The sequence below is a fragment of the Sciurus vulgaris genome (assembly GCF_902686455.1).
Source record: "Sciurus vulgaris genome assembly, chromosome: 11".
Taxonomy (NCBI): domain Eukaryota; kingdom Metazoa; phylum Chordata; class Mammalia; order Rodentia; family Sciuridae; genus Sciurus; species Sciurus vulgaris.
The window spans coordinates 74246580-74265688 of NC_136472.1; the positions used below are offsets into that span (position 1 = coordinate 74246580).

At 34.1% G+C, this 19109-nt stretch overlaps 1 protein-coding gene across 2 annotated transcripts in view; it reads left to right on the forward strand.

Annotated features, from left to right (window-relative positions):
- ACER3 (alkaline ceramidase 3) overlaps positions 1-19109 on the forward strand; it is a 178707-nt gene that overhangs the window by 5915 nt on the left and 153683 nt on the right. Inside the window, exon 2 of one of the 2 annotated variants that reach the window (XM_079103995.1) lies at positions 18482-18591. The exons of the other annotated variant lie outside the window; for it this stretch is intronic. The gene's annotated coding sequence lies outside the window, so the exon portion shown is untranslated. The remainder of the gene's footprint in view (positions 1-18481; positions 18592-19109) is intronic. 2 annotated transcript variants of the gene reach the window in all.

Here is a 19109-nt window from a genome sequence, read left to right on the forward strand (position 1 = left end):
TAAATAAATAAATTTTAAAAATTAAAAAAGGTAAAATTGCTATTAATCGGGAATATTCCTCATGCCTCTTTTCTGTTAATTCTCACCTTCCCTTTCCCCTTCCCCTTTCTCTCCAGTATAACAGTTGTTTTCTGAAAATTTCCTCTACAATAGATTAGATTCACCTGTTCTAGACTGCATATAGGTGGAATCATCTTATTATTTTCTATTTGGTATAAGGCTTGTTTCAGAAGATTGTTTTTGAGATCCATCTGTGTTGCTATTTGATAGTATTCCATTGTATAAATCTAAAACAGTTTGATAATCCATTTTCCTATTGATGGAAAGCCACCTGACTTCAGGTTTTGGCAATTTTATAAATAGAACTGCTATGAAAGTTTTTGAACAAGTCTTTTTGTGGATATATATGTTCATTTCTCATAGGTAATGCCTGGGATTATAATAATTGGATCATAGGGTGGGTGTATTAGAAAAGGCCAAAGTGGTTGTATGGTTTTACACTCACAGCATTTGATCCACATCCTTGACAACACTTGATGTCAGTTGTTTTAATTTTGACCATTCTGGTGGATGTGTAATTATATCTCATCGTGGTATGTAGTTTATTCTTAATTCTTCAGTCTTTCTTCTTCCCTTTTCTTGCCCTACATTGTCTTCTTGTCAGAATAGCCTATTTATGTGTACATTATTACCCTGTGCCCCTTTCAGTGTTTGTATTGTACTCATGAGAGATTTAATAAACTTTTTTAAAAAATTGCGAAGTTTGGGGTAGTTATTCAGCAATAAATAACTGAAAACAGTGTCTTGAGTTCTAAGCAATTTTGATTTCTTGTTGTATAAACTCTGGGTACACCAAATTACACTATACCTTTTAGTCTTGGAAGATGAGGCTTTAAAAATAATAATAATAATATTACTTTTATAGACCCTTCCATCTGAAAATTTAAGGAATTTTACAAGCTGCTTCTGTTTTTTTTTTTTTTTTTTTTTGGGGGGGTGGTACTGGGGGTTGAATCCAGGGGCACTTTACCCCACTGGGCTACATCCCTAGTCCTTTTTAATTTTTGTTTTGAGACAATCTTGTTATGTTGCTGAGGCTAACCTCAGCCTCCTGAGTCACTGGGATTACAGGTGTGTACCACTATGCCCAGCAAACATCTTTTCACTTATCCTTATAATGTACTCATAAGGCTCAAAAGAGTATTTTATCCAGTGAAAACAAAGAAGTACCTCAAAGTTGAAGTAATTTTGTTGCAGAACTGGGAAAAAAATCTTTGGTCATGTATATGGACTCTTGCACTTATATATGTTCTTTGATTTTTCATAGTAAGTGGCTTTTTAGTTGTTGCTCTTGTTATTACTAGGGATTAAACCCAGAAGCACTTTACCACTGAGCTTTGTATCCCCAACCCTTTTTACTTTTTATTTTAAGGCTGGGTCTCAGTAAGTTGCTTAGAGCCTGACTGAGTTGCTAAGGCTGACCTCAAACTTCCAATCCTCCTGCCTTAGCCTCCCAAACTGCTGGGATTATAGGTGTGTGCCACTGCACGCAGCTTTAGAGCAAGCTGCTTTTAATAGCAAGTGGAATGACTGGATAGAGTCAGAAGACAAAAACCAAACTCCAGAATTATATGTATTAAAATAGTAGTATAAAAACTTTTTATGACTTCCATTATTTATACATACAAAATGATAGTCTAGATAAGATAATGCTCCTAAAATGAAGCCTTAACAGTTTCTAGACTACAGTTTTTCCTTTTTTTCCCCTCTCTTCTCTTTAAAAAGCGGACATGAGAATAGTCTAGCTTTGTCACTTGATAACCTTTTGCTCACTGAAGTTCATTCAATTAGTTTTGTCATTCCTAAGCTATCTCATTGTTATATGCAGATATTCCCAAATCTGAAAAAAATTTAAATGAAACACTTCTGGTCCCAAGCATTTCAGATAAAGGATACTCAATCTGTGTAATCTTAAACTATTGATGCTTTATTTCTGTGAAATGTCTTCCCTTTTCTCTGGTAGTGTTTTCACTTCTAAAGTCTGCTTTTCTGACATTAAAGTAGCCACTCAGCTTCCTCGGAGTTTGTATTTGTATGGTTCTTCTTTTCTACCCTTTTAATTTTAACTTATTTATGTCATTACATTTATTGTGCTTTTCTTGTAAAATCTGTGGTTGACTTTTTTTTTTGGTCCAGTCTGTGCCACTTAGCTGGCCTATATCATCTATTTTTAGATAATATAATGTCAGTATGATTGGGTTATTGTCTTACTATTTATCTTATATTTTTTATATCTCTTTTTTGTTTTTTTCCCTCACTCTTCTCTGGCCGCCTTTTAAGTTAATTTAGAAGAGTGTGTATGCCGCTAATGTTTTGATTTTTTTCCAGTACTGGGGTTTGAACCTAGGGTCTTCTGCATGTGCCCTCCCACTGAGCTACATCTCCAGTTCTTTTATTTTTTATTTTAAGACAGGGTCTTGCTAAGTTACAGGGCTGGCCTCAAATTTGCTATCCTCCTGCCTCAGCCTCCTGGGTAGCTGGAATTACAGGTATGCACCAACTCACCTGGCTGCATCTAATGTTTCATTTCATCTTGTCTAGTATATTCTCTGCTACCTCTTTCTTATTACTTTAGAGGTTGTTACAGAGTTGTATATATTTTAAATTTACTGTAGTATATTTTTAAATAATTACACTATTTCATGTATAATGCTAGAACCTGAAATAGTATACCTGAACTTATTATAGTTTTTCTAGTGATAAATCTTGTCAGTTGTTTGAAATACCTTTATTTTACCTCTGAAGCATCTTTTTGCTGGGTGTAGAATTCTTGTTGGACAGTGATTTTCTCTCAGCACTTAAAAACTTGCTCAATTGTCTCTTCTTGCAGCTTTTGTTTGGAAATTCATCATTTTTAATTATCTTTTACTCCCTTGCCTTTTTTTCTGTGCTCTTAAGATTTTATCTTTATCTTTGGTTTTGAGTAGTTTTATTGTGATGTTCCTTGGTGACAGGGTGGTAGTATATACATGAATATCTCCCTTAAATTTTCTTAATCTTTGATCTCTGGACTGATTTTTTATTAAAGAAATCAATCTGGAAGATTATAAGTAGGCTGTCTTCATTATTTATTCTACTTTGTTTTCTGTTTCCTCTTTTTTTCTGGTACTTCAGTTATACATGTATTAGCATGTGTTAAGTAGTCTGGTATTATCAAATCTGTCATTTTGTTCCCTGCCCCCTCACCTTATATCAGTGTGCTTAAGTTTGGATATTATCTGTTCCCTTGGGTTCAAGTTCATGGATCATCTTCTTTCTTCTTCTTCTTTTTTTTTTGTACCAGGGATTGAACCCAGGATTGCATAACCACGGAGCCCCATACCTCACCCTTTTTTATTTTGAGACAGGGTCTTGCTAAGTTGTTTAGGGCCTTGCTAAGTTGCTGAGGCTAACTTTGAACTTGTGATCCTCCTGCCTCAGCCTCCGAAGCACTGGGATTACGGGCATTTGTCACCATGCCCAGACATGGATCTTTTTCTTCTGAAGTGTCTAATCTACTGGTAAGCACATGCAGTAAAATTTTCATTTTAGATACTGCATTATTGAACTCTAGAAGTTTAATTTTTTTATTGTTTATATTTTTCTCTGTGTTGTATTCATGTTTTCCTTTAAAGCCATGAACATATTGATAAGAGTTTTTTAAAAATCATTATCTGTTAATTCCACCCTTTCACTCATTTCAAAATCTGATTTTTTTTCTTCTGGAAGTAGGTTACATTTTCCTGATTCTTTGCATGTAGTTTACATGAAAAGAATAGTTGTGGTACACTTCAAAAAATTTTTTCTGAATCATTTCAAAGTAAATTGCCAACATAATCTTCTGTTACGCTTAATACTTTATTATATATTTTCTTCAAACAAGAATATTGTCCTAGTGGGCTGGGGATATAGCTCAGTTGGTAGAATGCTTGCCTTGCATGTACTGGGTTCAATCCCCAGCACCGCAAAAAAAAAAAAAAAAAAAAAAAAAAAAAAAAAAAAAAAAAAAGAATATTGTCCTATATAACCACAATACAATCATTAAGATCAGGACAGTGATTGTATTATTACCACCTAATCCTAAAATTCCATTTAACTTTTCCTAAGGATTACATTATACATCTTTAATTTTTATAGTCTACTCATGGACCACTTCATGAAAAATATAGAAACTTGCAGGAAAAGGCAACAGTATATATCCTATCAACTTTGTTCTTGATGCTATGGTTGTTATATCTACATGTGTTATAAATTTCAAAACATTTATATAATAAAATGTTAGGGACTGGGGTTGTGGCTTAGTGGTAGATACATACCTAACATGTATGAGGCACTGGGTTTGATCCTTAGCACCACATAAAAATAAAGGTCCATTGGCAACTAAAAATTTTTTTAAAAAAGTAAATGTTATAAATAAGAGACAAAGTAATTGTCTTTTGCAGTTTATCAATTTTGATGCTTTTCACTGTTATCTGAGTATCTGAATTTCTCTCTGGTGTCATTTCCCTTCAGCAGGTTTAACATCTTGTATCTATACATTTATTTCATTTTGAAAAACTGGTCAGCATACATCTATTTTGCCTCATTTTGTTCCTCTTCTATTCTTCTGCTTCAGTTTCAGGGTGTTAGAAAGTTTTATATAATTTAATGGGTTCCTTAGGATCTGGTTTTTTTTGTTGTTGTTTGTTTGTTTTGGTTTCAGGGAATGAACTCAGGGACACTCACCATGGAGCCACATCCTCAGCCTTATTTTGTATTTTATTTAGAGATAGGGTCTCACTGAGTTGCTTAGCACCTCACTTTTGCTGAGGCTGGCTTTGAACTTGTAATCCTCCTTTCTCAACCTCCTGAGCCGCTGGAAATACAGGTGTGTGCCACCAGGTCCGGCTGATTTTTAAACAAAAAATTTCTCTTTCTCTCTTTCTGTACATGTACAGAATGGGCGGTTTTGATTGATCCGTCTCCAAGTTCACTTACTTTTTTTGCATTTGTCTAGTAAGTCCATCTAGTGGACACCATATTTCAGATATTATATTTTTCAGATCTAGAATTTCCTCTTAGTTCTTTTTTTATCATTTCTGTTTTTCTTCAGAGATTTTCTATCTTTTTATTATTGTTATCATATTTTGTTTTAATTCATTGAGGGTAGTTATAAAAACTTTAAAATTCTTATTTCCTTTTTTCCAACATCTGGGTGATCTTGTGATCAATCTTAGTTGATATTACCTATCTCTGGAGAATGTGTTTCATTTTCCTGGTTCTTCATGTGTTGGATATATTTAAGCTTTATTCTGGACATAATGAATGTTAATTTTGGAGATTCTATTTTTAGGTAAGCATTATTTATTTTGTTTTTACTGACAGTCATCCTGACTGACTCTATTTGACCTATAAACTTTCTTGGCCAGCATTTCTGATTCTAGCATCTCTTGGCCAGCTTCTCTTCTATCTTTAGCTGAACATCTTTCAGTCTAGACACATGTGTAGTTCAGGGTTCAATCAGGGATATGGGTAGACAGAATTTGGGGATCTCTTCTTTTCTTGTTGCCTTTCAGGATTTTTCCATTCTCTTCAGTAGCTATGTTTTTTCTGGCTTCACTTTTCTGGTTTCCTAGACCAGAAAGCCTGTGGTGTTACTTTTCCCTGCTTCTGTGCTGTCAGCTGCACTTGACCAAAGGCTACAAGTTGTGGAAATGGGAACTTTGTGCACCTAGGTGTACTCCTTATTAAGAGTCTGTCTGCTTCTATTTTACTCTCCAGTGCTTCTCAGTAACCTCTTTTTGTGTTTTTCAAGATTTTACCATTTTTTCAGAGAGGAAATTAGCAAGTATTATCTTATTACTGGAAGCAGAGGTGTGTTTGGTCCTTTGAAATAAATGTTCCATTTGTCTCCCTATTATGTTGATGTTTTCCTTTACATTCTTGATTGTAGTTAGAATAATTGATGTGAAATCTTTTCCAATTTCATCATCACTATCATTTCTGCAAGTTTCTTTTATTTTCTTGTTTTTTGGTACCTGGGATTAAACCCAGAGCACTTAACCACTGAGCCACGTCCCCAGCCCTTTTAATGTTTTATTTTGAGAAAAGATTTCACTAAATTGCTTAGAGCCTTGCTAACTTACTGAGGCCGGCTTTGAACTTGTGGTCCTCCTGCCTCAGCCTCCCAAGCTCTTGGAATTACAGGCATGTGCCACCATGCCTGGCTTTGCAAGTTTCTTTCAACTGATTTTCTTGCTTTTTAATTTGTTTGGTAATTTTTGTTTAGATGCCAGACATTGCAACCCCACATTGTTGAGTAACTGGATTTAATTATCTTCTTTTAAAGAGTTTTGGACTTTACTCTAGCCAGCTATTAAATTTCTCACCAGTGGATCCTTTCAAGGATTGTTGTGAAGCACATTTTTTGGGTGAGTCTAGAGTTGTTTTTACTTCTTTACTAGTTTTGCTTCTTTATTAAAACATGGTTTTTCTGGGTTCTCTACTGAATGCTCTAAGTGTTCAATATCATCTCTGTTCTGTGCAGTCATAACTTGAAGATCTCCAGGACTGTGTGCTATTATAATTGTTCAGTTTAGAGCTCAACTGCAGTTACTTTTTTTCCTCCAGTAGTTTTTTGTTTTTGTTTTGTGTTGGGGTTTGAACCCAGGGCCTCATGCATGCTAATCACAAATTTTATCACTGAGCAATACCCCCAGCCCTTCTCTAATAGTTCTTTTTCAGCCTAATGAAGTCTTAACTCTGATCATGTGCAATTTAGTGTTCAGCAATAGACTCAAGAGGATCCCTTGCAGATTTTCTGAAGCTTTCTCTGTATAGTTACCTCATTTGTATTCTTCCATCCTGTAATTCACTACTATTTCAAGCTTCTAAATCTAAATCTGCCTCCTCAATTTAGTGAGACTGTTCTGCTATAGATTCCTTTTCAATTTTTGGAAAGTGCCTCATCCAAAAAGCTGAAGTAATAATAGAGTTTAATTTGTTTCCTTTTCTCAGAGGTCACATTTCTCTGCTACCTAGTTGTTCAGTGTCTGTAAAGATGCACACACACACACACACACACACACACACACACACACATAATGAACATAATATATACAATATATGTACATACTCACACATTCATATATATGTATATGTATATAAATACATTTTGCCCTCTTTTCTACTATTAATGGAAGAGTCCAGTCTCAGTTAATCTATAATCTCTAGAAGTAAAAGTTCCTCAATTAAGTGTAGTGTTCTTGTATTTGTTTAGTTTTAATGTGTATTGGATCAAGCCAGTTGTGATGTTAAAATCTGTACCCACTGACTCATGAGATGGAGTGTGGGAAAGGTGCTTAATTTATCAGACATTAACATGGGCATGGCTATGTTAAAATCTTCCATTGTGGATTTATTTTGCCTATGTGATTGCTTGTCTTTGCTTTTGAAACTATGCAGTAAGGTGCAAATATATTTAGGATTATGAATTAGTGGTGAATTACATACTTATTTTATTTCCTCTGGTTAAATACTTAATAGCAGGTCTGTTAGATCATATGGTTCTCTTTTTAGTTTTTTAGGAACACCCATATTATTTTCATTTTGTTTAATTTTTATTTTTACAGACTGCATTTTGATTAATTGTACACAAATGGGGTACAGCTTTTCATATCTATGGTTGTACGCAATGTAGATTCACACCATTCATGTAATCATACATGTACATAGTGTTAGATACTTATTTATATAAAGAGTTTTCCTAATGTATTTAGGATTATGATATCTTCCTGGTGAATTAGATATTTATTTTATAACGTCAGACAAAATTCTTTTTATTTGATAGTATAATTGCTATACCACTTTTTCTCCATAGTACTGATATATTACAATTTTTCATTCTTTAACTTTTAGCCTTTCCACATTCTCAAATCTTAGTTGAAATGCTTATAAACAGAAAATAACTAATTTTTATTCTTCTTTGCATCCTTTGTACTTAGCTTGGTAGGTATAATTTATTGGGCAGAGAATATGTGTTTTATGAATTATTATATTAAAATCTATTGTGAAATGATATGAGTAAATACAGTCTATGCAAGAATTGAAGAGATAATTCTTCAGGTGATATATTCAACAGATGTTTGTTTAGCATGCTCTGTATGCTAGGCATGTATTTTAAAAGTATCTGGGATTTATTTTAATCAGGTATGGTAAGAGACACAGACACAGAAATGATTGACATAAAGGAAGAAGTTTTTTTTTTTTACTTTTTTTAAGACGTTGATACACCTTTATTTTATTCATTCATTTATATCTGGTGCTAAGAATCGAACCCAGTGCCCCACACGTGCTAGGCAAGCGCTCTACCACTGAGCCACAACCCCAAACTCAAGGAAGAAGTTTTTATACTCAGTTTCCTAAACAGAGGAGAGATATGACACACCATGCAGAGCCACATGGGGAAGCAGAAAAACACGGCAAATACCTTTATTGTGGTTTCTGCAGGACGGAATGGGTGAGGTGGCGTAAGGGTTAGGATTGGCTAGCTTGAGTAATTCCGTGAACTGGTGAGCTCACAGATAGGTGCTGTCTCTAATTGTCTGGTGCTTGGCCCTGGGGTGATTAAGGTTAGGAGAATAGTAGTCTGGACATAGGAGCTTGTTAAAGGGGTTAGGGAGTATGGTCTCTGGATTATTCCATTTCCATATGAAAAATAAAGTCTTTTCCTAAATAGGTGACCCCACCAGGGTCAGCAAAGCCCAGATATCAAAGCATCAAAAACTGAAACCAAAAAATGTGGTTATTTACAGCATTGTTCCAGGTCTTGTGATGTGGCAGTGAAGAAAACAAGCAAGAGTGCTATTATCATGAACTTGCATTCTAATGAGGGGAGATGACAAATAGTAAGCTAGTATATATAAATGATTCCTAACTGTAATAAATGCTACAAAGAAATAAAACAAAGCAATATGATACACAATGGCTAGAAGATTTTTATTTAGGTAGGGTAGTTAAGGACTGCTTTTCTAAGTTCATAGCATCTGGCATAAGTCCAAAAGAATGAGAAAGTATATGTGGTAATCGGGGCTAATGATGTTCCAGACAGTACTGCAAATGATCTTGAGGCTAGAATGGAGTTAGTTTCTTCTAGGAATATTAAGTAGCTTTGTGTTGATGGAATGAGTGGCAAGGACAGTAGTCAGAAGAGGTAGGCAGCATCTGCTTGTGTTAGCCTGGTAGACCATGGTAAAGAGTTTAGAGTTTATTTCCAATTGAAAGTCTTTGGTGAGTTTTAGCTAAGGGAATAAATCTTTTTATACTTATTTAGAACAGTGGAGTAGATATCAAAAGCTATAACATTTGGGGAGATATAGTACCATACTACAATTATATGATTTAAAAGGAAAATGTTGTTAAGTTGGGAAAGTTTTCATGAAACTCATGACTACCAAAGAGGATTTTGATCATAGTGGGAGACCAGGATTCATGATGAATGAGGGTGGAGAAGAATCCAACAAAGCAGACCTGTGCGCTCAGGTTAGGCATCATGGCCCTTTAAGTATAAGAACTTGCCATCAAGAAAAATCTAAAGTTTAAAATTTAAGAATGACCAGAATAAGAAAAAAGAGAAAGCATATAGATAATTAGCTAAAAGATCAGAGAAGGTTGTTCTCAACTTTCTAGAAAATACTTTGAGTAAGTGATTGGGGGACTAAAGTTAATTTGTTTTAATAGTGGGTAAATGTTAGAAGAATTGGTGATGAGAAACCAAAGAAAAATATAAAGAGATCACTTGAAATAAATTCATATGCCTTGCATCACATGGATTAAGAGAACCATCTTCATAAAGAAAATCATAATTGGTAGCTAGCATATTACAGCTTTAAACATTTAATCTGCCATAGACAGTGTATGCTTTTGTCAGTTAGAATTAACTTTTATTTCAGCAAAAGGAATAGGAATGATTTTTAGGATCCTGATTTCTATATATTTTTTAGATTATACCATTTCAAGAAAAGGATACTTATTTAGTGCCTTTAAAGATGAAGAGGAAAATTGTAAGTGAATTCAGAGGTATGACAGTAAGTTGATACATAAATTTTGCCTATATGAAATGCCCTTGTTACAAAAATCTTTAAGAGATTCAAGCCATTTGATTTGTCTACAAGTCTTCAGAAAAAGAATTAGTTAATGGGATTTCATCACTTGGTAAGTAATCTAAAAATTGTTATTCTTCAAAATCTTTCATGAAGAAAAAGCAGAAGTATTAATGTAGGAGTAAGAAAGTCTCTGGGATCTTAAGTCACTTTTTAAAAAAAGTGTTAGAAGCTGGGTGCCATGGTACACTCCTATAATCCCAGAGGCTGGAGAGGCTGAGATAGGAGGATCGCGAGTTCAGAGCCAGCCTCAGTGAAAGTGAGGCGCTAAGCAACTCAGTGAGACCCTGTCTCTAAATAAAACACAAAAAATGGGGCTGGGGATGTGACTCAGTGGTTGAGTGAATCTGAGTTCAATCCCTAGGACCCACCCCCCAAAAAAAAATGTTAGAAAAAAGACATAAAATATTTGTCCTGCCTTTGTAACAGGATTTTGTGAAGGTCAGTAAGGAAATTGATAAAAATTGATTTTATATTTCACAAGTGTTGTCACTTAGAAGTATATCTTAGTTTTTGGGATGCTTACACAAGTGTATACTTAATTGCAGAAAGCTTTTCCTGCATGTCTAGGCATTATCTAGTTAAGTGAAGCCATGTGGAGGCTAATTACTATTAGCAACATTTAAAACCTAAAAAAAAAATCCAGTAGTTTTCTGAGAGATAAACTTTTGATTTCTTGAAAATTAAAAATACTTCAAATGCTTCATATTTATGATCATCTAACTGGGAGAGTATGCCGATTGGTTTAAATATTTCTATCTTAAATATTAATTTAGTACTTCTGACTATATATTTATGGTCAAAATACTCATTGTATTATGCCATGACATTCTCCTGCAATTTTTTGCACCTGCAAAGAACTTTATGCTTTAAATGTGAGGGAGCTGTGGCACTTGCACATGCAAGTAAAATGATTTTCTCAAGTCATATAGTGAATCCTAACTTGGGGTTGGCAGGATACTCTGTACCAAGTACAGTGCTGTGCTCTGACAGTAAGGAGGTTGATGGTACAGTCTACTCTCAGGAAACAAGCAAAAAAACGTATTTATAAAGCAGTGAATGACAGTATGGTCAAAGTTATCAGAAAGTAGAAAAGAGAAAAATTGATTTGTCAGTCTTAGTGAAGTCTTCATTTAGGAGGTAACTTGAGCTGGGCTTTAAGAATTTGTAGAATTTTCTGAGTGCACAGGTATTATACACAATAAGCATAAAGGCAGAAAAGCATTGAAAATGGGAGATGAGTGGATCAGTCTTAAATAGAAGGTGTAATGGGAGGGTAGAAAGTGAAAATAGTGGGACATGAGATCTTGCCTAGCATGTATGAGGCCCTTTTGACCTTTGAATGTCATCTCTGTGCTTCTCCTAAATTTATAACACTGGTGAAGCCACTCTCTTTGTGAGAAAACCCTCTAGTGGTGTTTTGGAATCAGGCCTTAAACACCTTCCACACACTACACCTATACACCTATCCCCCAACACACACACGACTTTTTATGATTTCAGTTACTCTTGTTCAGTCTCAGCCTTCTAGAGCCCTCCTTAAATATTGCTTGCTCCTTGAAGCATTCACTGATTCTTCTAGATGGAAGCCCTTCTTGAGGGCTCCCTCAGTTCTTCATATATAATGTTTTATTTTCTGACTTGTTTGTGTTCCTAAGAATTTTTCAAAACTCTATTCATCTTTGTATTATCTTGTACCGACAGGCTTGACACACAGTAGGAATTCAATGAATATTTACTGAAAGATTATATGAATGTTTTTGCTTTGCATTTCTCAATTTATTTTAAAAACTTTGACATATAATAAACCATACACATTTAAAATATCATCTGATAATTTTTGATGCATGTATTCCCATGAAACTGTCACTAATCAAGATATTAACATCACTCCCATGAATCTTATTATTTCAATATTTTGTCTTTCTTGGATGTTTTAGGTTAGAGGTTGACAAGTAAATCTGGTTTCTGTTACTCCATTTTGGGTGGAAAGACTGTGCTTTACTTTTAATCCTGTCGTTTTTACAACCTACCTTGCTTTGTTATGGTCTTCTGTCGTCTTTATAAATGACATGGTAAGCATGCTATGTAGATATCTTCATTAAATTGCTTTACCAGCTGTGAGACAATTACAAAGCCATTGTGTATAATCAGTAAATGGTTTGCTTCTTCACCAAACATGGTATTAATTTAAGGAACTTCAAGCTAGCCAAGCAGGCATGGTGGCACATGCCTGTAATTCCAATAGTTTGGGAGGCTGAGGCAGGAGGACCACAAGTTCAAAGCCAGCCTCAGCAATTTAGCAAGGCCCTAATTTAGTGAGACCTTGTGTCAAAATAAAACATTAAAAGGACTGGAGATGTGGCTCAGTGGTTAAGAGCCCTTGAGTTCAATCCCTGGTACCAAAAAAAAAAAAAAAAAAAGAAAGAAAGAAAGAAAGAAAAAGGTAAGTTTAAGCTAACGACATCTTTAAACTTTATACCGAATTTATGCCTTAAAATTTTCAATTAAAATATATTTTTGGTACTAGGTATTGAACCCAGAGGCACTTAACCACTAAGTTATATCCCCATCCCTTTTAATTAATTAACTAGGACCATATTGGAACTAAAATTAATTGATTTTTGGTACCAAAGATTGAACCCAGGGACCCTTAACTCTACTGAGTCACATCCCCAGCCTTTTTTTTTTTTTTTTTTTTTTTTTTACATTTTTTTTATTTTGAGACAAGTTCTCACTAAATTGCTTAGGGCCTTGCTAAGTTGCTGAGCCTGTCTTTGAACTTGCCATCCTTCTGCCTAGACCTCTGGAGCTGCTGGAATACAGACATGTGCCACCACACCCAGTTTTTTTATTTTCTATTTTGAGACAGGGTCTCACTAAGTTGCTTAGGGCCTTGCTGAGGCTGGTTTTGAAATTGTATTCCTTTTGCCTCAGCCTCCCAGAGCTGCTGGGGTTATGGGCATGCACCACCTTGCCCAGCTTAATTTATAAATTTTTTCCCTAATCTCTTACCTTTAGCAATTAAAAAAAATTATATATTTTAAGTATTTCTTTTGTAAATAACATGAATTTGTTTTTTTCATCCAGTTTCATTTCTTTGACTTTCTATTACATTTACTGATTACAAATTTTTTATTTCTATCATTTGTAATGCTTTTATTTATCTTACATTTAGAAGAATTTTTCTTTCCTGTATTTTTTGCCTTCTTTTTGTATTGGTTAACTTTTCCTTCTATTACTTTTTTCTCTTGTGGTTTGGAAGCTACTGTTTTGTTCTAGTTCTAGTCTTTTAGTGGTTACTTTAAATTGGTTGATTGAGATGGGGGTCTTAATGTTTTGCCCAGTGAGCCCTGAGTTTTCAGTCCTTGCCTCAGCTTCCTAAGTGACTGGGATTACAGTGTACTACTGTGCCCGACTTTAGAAATTTTTAAAATGTATATTTGACTTAAAGCTTAAAGTTAGTATCTTTCCCCTTTATAAAAACAATTCAAGGAACCTACTTTAACCCTGATGACCCTCCTCCCAACTTCATGCTACTATCCAGTTTTTAGTTTTACCTTGTATTAGTCATCTTTGTTGCATAAGTTAACTACCCCAAACTTGGTGGTTTAAAGCAACAGACATTTATAATTTCAGTTTCTATGGATTAGGAATCTGGGTTTAGCTTAGTTATGTCCTTAGTTTAGAGTCTTAAAGGCCTGCTTTGCCATCAAGGTGTGGGGCTGTGGTCTCCTCTGAAACTTTAAGAGGGAGGACTATATTAGCAATGTTCAGTTTCCTGCAGTTGAAGGACTGAGGCTTCAGTTTTTTGCTGGCTTTTGGATGGAAATTGTCCTTAGCTTCTGGAGGTTGCCTCCAGTTCCTTCCCACTTGGAACCAGCAAGATGTACAGCCCACAATATGGTAGCTTGCTTCTTCCAAGCTAACAAAGGAGTGAGAGACCCCAGCAAGAAGGGTACTGTATTCTCAGTAGTATCATGTACACATAATCAGTTATGTCTTGTCACCTGCTGGATTCTTGCTTTCCCATATTTTTATTGGTGCATTATAGATGTATATAATGATGGGATTTATTGTTACATATTCACACAGGCACACAATATAACAATACAATTCTGCCAATATCACACCCCAGCACTTCCCCGTCCCCTCCTCCTACTCCCTTTCTTCTACTCAGCTCCCTTTGACTTCCATGAGATCCCCCCTCCACCTTTTCTCTATCTAGCTTCCACATATGACCTTCTGAGTTTGACTTATTTCACTTATCATATGGTCTATAGTACCATCCATTTTCCTGCAAATAATGTAATTTCATTTTTCTTTATGACTAAATAAAACTCCATTATGGGGCTGGGGATATAGCTCAGTCAGTAGAGTGCTTGCCTTGCATGCACAAGGCCCTGGGTTCAATCCCCAGCACCACAAACAAACAAACAAACAAAAAAACTCCATTGTGTATATATGCCATCTTTTCTTTATCCATTCATCCATTGATGGACACCTAGGCTGATTCCATAGTTTGGCTATTGTAAATTGTGCTGCTGTGAACATGGGTATGCATGTATCACTATATATAGTATGAGAACTTTAATTCTTAAATACCAAGGAGTGGTATAACTGGGTCATATAGTGAACCTTGTTGGATTCTGCTGGTTAGCAGAAAGTCACAGGTTTTGTTTATATCCACAAAAGGAAGGAATTACAGAATGTTATGGATACCAGGGTCAAGGAATATGAAGGCCACTTGAATCTGTTTGTTATATACCTTGTTTTAATATTCTCAAGTGAGATAATTATTGTCTTTATTTTTAATTGTTACCTGTAATCAGGTCAGTATAGACCAGTTTTCTTGTTTCTCTGTGCTAGTGAGTGGTTGCTTTTATATTTCATTTATCTGTTGAGTAAGTAGCACCAGAAGCATCTCAGCTTTCTCTCGGGGATTTCAGATCCAGCGTACATTCATGTTTGGTTCAAGGTCTCATCCCCCTGTGTGAAACCCAACCTGTGGTAGAGACAAGCAGTTTGCTGCTCTATTATTTGCCCTCTTTGGGGTAGTCATAACCCAATCACCATATTAATTTTCAATTTCCTCTGTTTCCTCCACACAAATCGTTAGTTTTTTTTAGAGCTAAGCTGTGCACTTAAAAATTAATTACATTTCCCCAGCATATCTAGGTATTTATAGTGAGAGGATTTAGGGGTTGTCTGTATATTGATAAATAACTTTATTTTCCTTTAACCAAAGATTTATATATTTCAGAATAGAAATATTTTTTACTACATATAAATATTTATTATTAAGGCTTAACTAGCCCTGGTTTAATCACCAGTACTGCCCCCCCCCAAAAAAAAAGTATGTTTTCTCCACTATTTTATCTCAAGATAAACAACTCTTTAATTTTAACTCTATATCCCTTGCATTTAACAGTATCTAATATAAATTGAGTTTTTAGTGAATGTTTGTTGACCAAACATCTTATTAAAGTAGAACTGTTTTGCAGACTAAACTCCAAAACAACTTTAAATTCAGTAGCATTGAAGACTAATCACATCAGCTATTCAAATACTTATGATTTCAAGGCATTGTGAGTATACAAAGTATTCAAATATGTACAAAACAGATATGTACTAAATACTTACTATATATATTTTTAGTGTTGTGCAATGGATTTTCTCCCTTGTGCTATCTAGGGTATAAACTTAAAAATACAAACAGGTAAATAGCGTAGAATATAAATGATTCAGTATGAGAGTGAAAGAATTGTCTTGAAATAGTATTTCCTTAATCATATAAAATACAAATGAATAAATTTTTGTAGAGGTTCAGATGAGTGCATTATAATTGCCAGAATTATATAGTTTTCTTGCGTCTTAGGAATTATTAATATAGACTAACACTCATGATTATGTCTTTTCTGTCCTGTTTCTTCTTTTTTTTTTCCTTCAATTTTTTAGCTGATGTGGTCAGAGGACACAGCTTATTGTCAAGGAGATAACGACAGGAGGTTAAATCCAGACATTCTCATTTAGGAGCTATATAGTACTGAGCAAATTCCTTAGTCTTGCTGGGCCTCAAGTTTCCCTATATGTAAAATGAGTATAACTCTCAGCTCACAGATGATATTTTATATGAAAAGACATTGTATGAATAAAGTCATCAGTCTGATTCCAAGTATATAAACTTAATAGATGTTAGTACCCTACTGTTTTATTCTTTTTCTTTTTACCTAACTTGTTTTTTCACTTTTCATTCTTTTTATTAAAAAAAAAATAGAATGACTATCAAGTTTTAAAATAACAAACTCATTATCTAGATTAAAGCTTAATGAGAAAAACCATAGAAGTATTCTAGATATATGTGTGTGGGGGCTTAACAATACTGCTGTTTCAGTTGGATCACAGAGAAACCTCTGTTTGGTACCATGACACACTTGTCTTGGCTGACCTATTCCATTTTTTCTGGTTTTCTTCAGAGCAGTCTCTGCCTGCCTGCCTGACTTTCTTTCTTTTTTTTTTCCCTCTTTCTTTCAGCCTTTAAAAGCTTACACTTGGGCAGTGAATACACTGGAAAAAAGTTATCTTGTTTCAGTGCAACTTAGCTTAAAGAATTTTGGTAGAACTAGCATAATTCATTTCGAAAAATGTGGGAGTTTTTTTAAAAACTTAAAACTTGAACTTTAGAGTCTTTCCTTTTTTTGCTTACTGCTTAGGAATTTGATTTAAATTAAACACTGTTAAAGAACTTAAATGAATTCATAAACCTATTTTTTATTTAATATATTCTTTATTTAACATATTTAATGTTGAAGAATGAAATACTGATAACCATAAACAAATAATTACACATTTGCAATAGGAATCCACAACTCAGATTTTATGTTTAAATATATCTAAATTATTTGTTTTCAGTATTCATATTGACCCAGAGACTGACTAGCAGAAATTACTGATTTTTATTTCATTTGCTAAAACACTCTTTGAAATATATTTGAAACTATAAGAAGGCTAATGATCTGTAATTCAATAAGTTTTTAAGAAATGTTTTTATCCATCAATTAAGAAGAAAGTAAAATCATCATTAAGACATTTAAGTGTTTAAAATTCTAAATTAGTAGTTATTATGATAACATAAGCAAATCTTTTACTGAAATTTTTTCATTTTCTGGATTTTTAACCACAAATTTTAAGATATTTAATCTAGATCAACATAAGAATAAGTAGCTTTTAAAATGGAAAGAAAATAGAGATTTTATAATCAATATCCTTGTATCCAAATCCTGACTTTACCTTGAGATCTTCCATATATAAAGATAAATTGCCTACTTTTTCTTTAGATGTCAAATTGGATTGAAAATAACTCATAGGTTTGTTTTGATAAATTAGATAAAGTAATGACTTCTAATTACTTTAGAATTAGAAAGTATTCAAACTTCTAACGTATTGCATAAATGCTTGTTAATGGCTTTCTTAGAATTTATAACATCAGATTATGCAATTAAATTAAAACTATCTTCCTTTTTCGTGAACTGAAAAGTTATTTTTCTGCTTTAAAATGTCTGGCTTTTTCACTAAAATTGTAAGCTTTACTTAACACAGTGCGTAAACCCTAAAACGTGCTTATATGGTTGTGGAGTGAAGGAACAAACATATTCAATCTATTGATCTCAACATATCGTATATTACTATTAAAAACAAATTGTCTCTTTGATAGATACGGATAACTTTGTGACTTTGTTTCCATCAACCTCATCAGAATGCAAAAATATTAACTTAAACCCTCAAAGTTATTGTAGAGATATCCTGGGCAAAATGTTGCAAATATTGGAGACAGCATAGTACAACTAATATGATTATAGCTAGATTTGAACCCAGTTCTGCCCTTTCTGGCTGAGCAACTATGGACAAGTCACTTAATCTTTTAAGCCTCAATTTCTCCAGTCAGTGGTGAAGGCTACCTTCTTTACAGGGTTATATTGGAAATTAAGTGTAAATGGATGTGACAGTATTTATAAATCATAAAGTAGTATGAAGTATAGATTTTTTAATTTTATTGACAAGAATTTGAGCTGGACATGGGACTGATTTTTACATTTATGAAAGTGTTTAGAAAATATTATTGTAATGATTTTACAGTTTGAGTATTTTAAAAGACTGGAGTCTCTTCCCAGAGCATATCTAAGAGTGAGTTTTATTTTAAAGGCAGAGAATTAGGTACAGCAAGAGAAAGACTAGACAGGCAAACATTGAAAATGTGAAAGACTTCAAGGGACAAACTTGCTCATAGCCTAATTTGTACACAGGCCTGCTTCATCTCTGAATGGAACCACCAGGATCTGTGCAGTAAATCTTGTCTCTACCAAGAACTTAAGGTGGAAATTCCTAGTGAGGTGTTTTATGTTGCTCTGATCAGGTAGTTTTTTTTCTCCTAGTATTTTTTAATATTTTATCCTTATACATTAAAAAAATATTTGGACTATAACATTGTGTTTGAAAAGTAGAGAAAGAATTCAATAAATTTTTTCCAAGATGGTTTTACCCAGTTGCCTCATTATCATTTACTAAATATTTCCTCTACTTCCAATGATTTGAAATGCCAGCACTATTATATACTAAATCCTATATGCAGTTGGGTATATAGCTGAACTTTCCAGCCTGTTGTATTAACTCTCTCATTTCAGTATCATATTGTTTTAATGATTGTGTATGTGTGATGGGGCTGCCAGGGATTGAACCCAGGCCCTCACTCATGCCAGGCAGCCATTCTACCTCTAAGCTACACTCCCAGCCTTATTTTAACAAATTCTTATATAACTTCATGATTCTTTATATGTGGTTCACTTTCTACACCTCTCCTGTACCCAGGTTCTCTATGTTACCATAGAGATTGAAGCCAGGGACTGTCTATCACTGAGCTACATCACCAGCTCT